The sequence below is a fragment of the Portunus trituberculatus genome, chromosome 18 (assembly GCF_017591435.1).
Source record: "Portunus trituberculatus isolate SZX2019 chromosome 18, ASM1759143v1, whole genome shotgun sequence".
Taxonomy (NCBI): domain Eukaryota; kingdom Metazoa; phylum Arthropoda; class Malacostraca; order Decapoda; family Portunidae; genus Portunus; species Portunus trituberculatus.
In genome coordinates this window covers 22,999,804-23,005,985 of record NC_059272.1, presented here as the reverse complement: position 1 = coordinate 23,005,985, position 6,182 = coordinate 22,999,804, and positions in this window count along the sequence as shown.

Sequence of the window (6,182 nt, the reverse complement as noted above, 5' to 3'; positions counted from 1 at the left end):
GAAGAGAGAACAAATAAAGAAAAGCGGAAAACAAGAATAAAAAAAAAACTAGAAAAATCAAGTTAAGGAAGGAGAACGAGAAGCAAAACAAAAGAAAAAAACGAAGAAGATACGTACATGTAACAGAACCAGAGAGAGAGAGAGAGAGAGAGAGAGGAAATTGAGTTAGCTTTATTGTACTTATCAAATTTGTCTACAACTTTGCATAAACCCCCCCTCTCTCTCTCTCTCTCTCTCTCTCTCTCTCTCTCTCTCTCTCTCTCTCTCTCTCTCTCTCTCTAACACAGCAAGTGACAGAGAGAGAGAGAGAGAGAGAGAGAGAGAGAGAGAGAGAGAGAGAGAGAGAGAGAGAGAGAGAGAGAGAGAGAGAGAGAGAGAGAGAGAGAGAGAGAGAGACTCCACAATTTAATAAGCTAGTAGGTCCTGTCGCATTTGAATCCACCCTACCTATTAACGCCAATGGTCGAGAGGGTTCACGGGAGCATTAAAAAGAAGAAAAAAATAATAAATACGATCATACCACCTTTTTTTTATATATCTTGGAAATAGGACTCTGATAATATAATTGAATTCCGGCTGAACCTCAGAAGCTCTTGTAATTACGAAGCGAGTATATTAGACCCGCTTCTTGATTTTATAACCTGAAGGAATTAAAATGAAAGAAAAACCTAGAGAGAGAGAGAGAGAGAGAGAGAGAGAGAGAGAGAGAGAGAGAGAGAGAGAGAGAGAGAGAGAGAGAGAGAGAGAGAGAGAGAGAGAGAGAGCATTAAACCTATCTATTATGAACAAAGGAGAGATGATAAGGAAGGGAGATAAGAGAAATTAATGTGAACGAAGCCCTGAGCGAAACCGAAGCAGTGGCAGCCGGAGATAAGAAAGTCGATTACAAGAACAGGTAAGAGAGAGAGAGAGAGAGAGAGAGAGAGAGAGAGAGAGAGAGAGAGAGAGAGAGAGAGAGAGAGAGAGAGAGAGAGAGAGAGAGAGAGAGAGAGAATTTCCCTTTCTAGACATACATACTATCAAAGCAGAAATAAGATGAATAGTGAATACAAAGTCGAATTGAAGCCAAGAAGTAGACAAGTCGAGATAAAGAAAGGAAAACAGAAGAGCTGGGCAAACAGAACCCAGACACAGGCAGGGAGCGAAAGGCAAGGCGAGGAACATAATCTAGCCCAGCCACGTGTAAGCAGTGCTTGTATATATGCCACCAGCCTCAATAAGCTCAGTGTTATCCTGGCTCTGAGAAAACGACGCTAACACCAAGTTACCAGCAGGAGATTGCACTGAGGACGCAACAAAGAGGCTCCTTAAATTTTCCAGCCACCACCACCACCACACAGCACACAGAACACACGCAGGGGGACGAGAGCCACAGCACAGTACCTGCATCCTCATGATGGAGGAGAGGAGGGCAGAAAAGGACTGAAGTCGACCTGGATGCCTTTCTCTCTTATATACTTGCTGTCTCGTCGTCCTCGCCCGATCCATGGCACCGACGGGGTAGTGTCAAGTTCAACCGTGCCGCCACTCACCCCGAAGACCCCGATCACCCCCACTCACCCCTCCCTAGACAAGACAAGCCGCTTTCCTATCCCGACAAACCTTAAAGTTATTTCGAAATCCTTGTTGTTTGAAAGGAAAGGGATAACTTGTGTATGATAGTGGCTGAAATTAATGACTGGATATTCACGTGAGGTATGGAAAATTAGTTTCTGGAGAGTTGGCAACCGCGTGTGACTTGAGAGCGGGCGGGGCGGGGCTTGGGGAGGGGACAGTAGTGAAAGGGCTCCGGGGCGTTCCAGACACCTCCGCCCATTGACCCAACCTCTGGGGCTTTTCCCACTCTTACTTGTGGCCTCCGCAGAGAGTGAATAAGAGGGAGGTGATGGAAGGGAAGCGTGAGGTGAAGTGCAGAGGAGGATTTAAAGTAGTGTGTGTGTGTGTGTGTGTGTGTGTGTGTGTGTGTGTGTGTGTGTGTGTGTGTGTGTGTGTGTGTGTGTGTGTGTGTGTGTGTGTGTGTGTGTGTGTGTGTGTGTATGTGTGTCATGCTGTGAAGGAACATGTGTCAAATGTGTACACACACACACACACACACACACACACACACACACACACACACACACACACACACACACACACACACACACACACACAAATACACACACACACACACACACACACACACACACACACACACACATATACATATATATCTATCTATCTATCTATCTATCTATCTATCTATCTATCTATCTATCTATATATATATATATATATATATATATATATATATATATATATATATATATATATATATATATATATATATATATATATATATATATATATATATATATATATATATATATATATATATATATATATATATATATATATATATATATATATATATATATATATATATATATATATATATATATATATATATATATGCACACAAACAAACAAAGCCCACATATTCATGCAGACATTTATTAATAGCAAGGAATTTATGAGAAAAAACTCTCTCTCTCTCTCTCTCTCTCTCTCTCTCTCTCTCTCTCTCTCTCTCTCATATAGACACACTCACAAAGTATGTAGGTCGTCGTTCTCTGCATTCTTACCGGATGATAACTTCCATAAGAGAGAACAACTAATCGAGCTTATGAAGAAACCTTGAAAGGAAAAAAAAAAAAAAACATTCACGTAGACCACGCACACCGGAGGCTGCCTTGTCCCAGCAGGAGGAGGAGGAGGAGGAGAGGTCATTCAGCAAGGTCCTGTTTCTCCTCTATCTGTGTGTGTGTGTCTGATAACTGTCTATTTGAACGTGTTTGACAAGTGGAAATAGTCAGCCATGTTTTATACAGGGACTGCCACTACAGGCATAGTGTGTTCTTGCACCTAACTTCCCTTCATTTTCTTGTGTTTATTTCTTATGGTTAAATAGTTTTTATATATTCATTTATTTATTTTTTTTTTTTACAGTTTTGTGTGCGTCATTGTACAAGTAACGAGAGAGAGAGAGAGAGAGAGAGAGAGAGAGAGAGAGAGAGAGAGAGAGAGAGAGAGAGAGAGAGAGAGAGAGAGAGAGAGAGAGAGAGAGTCCTTTCTTTTTCTTTATCAGCCAGTGTCAACTTTGTTCTGTGAAAGCATGCATAAATGTTTTTTCTATGTATAATCCTAAGACGATCAACTTTCTTTGTCTCTCTCTCTCTCTCTCTCTCTCTCTCTCTCTCTCTCTCTCTCTCTCGTTACCTGTGCAGTGTGTGTTTTCCATTAGAACGCCTGGAAAGCACATGTGGCTCCTTTACAGCACAACATTCAAAGCCTTTCAGGGGGCGCCGATCGCCTATACTTCTCCTGATGATGCAGAACAAACACACAACGCACTCTTTTATTTTCCTTAGATAAATTGGTTTCCTCCCCCTGCAATCACGCTTCTCTCTAGTGGTACCTTTTCCGTCTTAATAGCTCTCTTTCAAAGTCCTCTATTTTCCCCCTTCCTTGTTCATTCCACCGAGTCTTCTCATCTGCGCAGGTTCCGTCTTACTTTTTGATCTCCCTTCTTTCTATTTCAACATGTACCTTCCTATCTATATTCATACATTCATTTTCTAACTACCAGGAGCTCTCTCTTTCCCATCTTGTTTTTCCCTGTCTGTCCATTAATATTTTTCTGTACCTATCCCAACTTTTCATCAAGCATTTTTCAATCTTGTTTATTCTTCTTGTTTGACCATCACTGCTTTCCTTTTTATTAAGTTTCCTCGTGTTCCTTCTCCGTATTTCCCGACCTTACTTATCCCTCTCTATCTATCAGTGGCTTCCTGTTTTAAGCTTCATTCCTACTCATTTCCTCAACTTTGTTTACATATCAGTTCTTCTCTGGGACACTGTAAAAGTTTCCTAAATCGCTCACCACTCGAATTGAAAATAAAAAGGCTTATAAGGATTAATCTCCAGGAATTAAAGGATTATACGTCTTTTGTCCCCGTTGCGTCTTTTCTGCTTGACGTGAAGCTGCAAGGGATTAGGAGAGGAAACAGGATTAAGAGGACTTGCACGAAACGACGATGAGGAAAAGGGAAAGATGACGATGGAAGTAAGGTACGAGTAGAAATATAAAGACGAGGAGGAGGAAGAGGAGGAGGAGGAGGAGGAAGACGAGGAGGACGAGGAGGAGGAGGAGGAGGAGGAGACTTTATTATTGTTTGTGGGTTTATTTTCGTATTGAAAATTTAATGTTTCAGGAATATCTTCTGTGAACTGACACTCCATTTTCCAACAACAGTAAGAAATTTTGTTCATGATGATGATTATGATGATGGTGATGGCAATAATAATGACAACAAATGAATAAATAAAAATAAAGATAATAACAAAAACAACAACAACAACAGCAACAATAATAATAATAATAATAATAATAATAATAATAATAATAATAATAATAATAATAATAATAATAATAATAATAATATAATAATAATAGTAAAAGAAAGGAAACAGCAATAACAACAACAACAACAACAACAACAACAACAACAACAACAACAACAAGAGTGAGCATCAAGGAAGAATGGCACCAAAAGCCTCGTTTCTGCGTTGGTGACAAACATGAAGCTGCAATTCCTTCTTATAACAGTCATCTTTATGCTCCAGAAATGGCCATCAGTCAGGAGCCACACTTTTTTTTCTGTTTCACGAGAAATATTGCTTCCGTCGTAAAGAAAAATGCATATTTGCCAAGTAAAACGACACAAAATGTAAAAGGAGAAAAAATTATACTATACACATCCTGGTGCAAGTTTATTTTTTTTTCTGTATTGTTCTTGATGTTTGCTTTCTTATCATACATTTGTTCTTTTACAATGTTTATGCTTCCAGATGTATTGTTTTAGTTCCGCTACTGCACAAAGTATATATCTATATAATCATGCACAACACTTCAAAAATGTAGATCTCGCTTGCGAGAACGTTTGACATCCATCTCTTATTCCTCGTTGATATTTACTTATGTAAACACGTTGTTTATATTTCATCCTTTGTTTTAGAAAACCATTCGCGAACACGAATGAAAACAAAAATACAAACGGATGGGCAAATCCTTCCTCTAGTTCTCACAGTATGTTCTCACACAAAAATAGCATTTTTTGGGGCAGAACGCCTCACAACACATTCGTTAACGAACTGCACCTTTGTTGTATCTCAGTTGAACCAACCTGCATAGATGGATCACGTTATGTAAGATAGCAGTAGCAGCAGCAGAGACGCTGGTGATAGTAGCAGTAGCAGTATCACGTATCAGTAGTAGTAATAAGTGCCAAATGACACCCTCTGGTCTTTCTTTCCACCAAACCTAAACGAAGATCCTTGTTTTTCTCCCAATAAAATTGTTAGTAGAGCAAGGCCACGAAATGACACACCGTGCCTAAATGACATGCCCTACTTCAGCGCATCACTAAACCCTAGAAAAAAGTCTCTCAATAAAAATGAGCCTGGAAAATTAGAAAACACTGAAGCTAACCAAGACAAGGAGAAAAACAGGAAGAACATAATAAACGTAAAATATAGATAATAAGAGAAAAAACGAAAACGAGGATGACGGAGTAAACAAGATGACGGACAAAATGTATAAAAATGAGCCTGTAAAATGAGGAAATAGTGACACTAACCTATAATCCACAGCCACTTAGAAAATGGGAAAATGACCGAGGCAAAAGAGATGAAGGCAGTATTGACGGACCCTGCCCCGAGGTTCAGTATCACGTGGACAGAGAGAGAGAGAGAGAGAGAGAGAGAGAGAGAGAGAGAGAGGTGGGGAGGAGGGAAGTTAGATAAATCACCTTTGTACTGTCAGAATATACATTACACAAGAAGGAATGTACGTAATAACTGATGGTGTACAAGATGGTAACGAGATGTGTGAGGAATTAAAACAAGGCATACTTCGCTTATTCTAAATGTGACCACTAATGAATAATAACAAGTAGGAAACGTATTTTTTTTTTTTTACCATGTGATTAAATAAAAGTGCAATTATATCAAGGAAGATAAGAATAATTGTTGTTACGAGTGATAATTCTTCTCTTTATATGATAATGAGACATTTCACTTTCATTACCAAAGGAAAGGTTATTTTTGCAAGTCGTTCCACTGCACACACACACACACACACA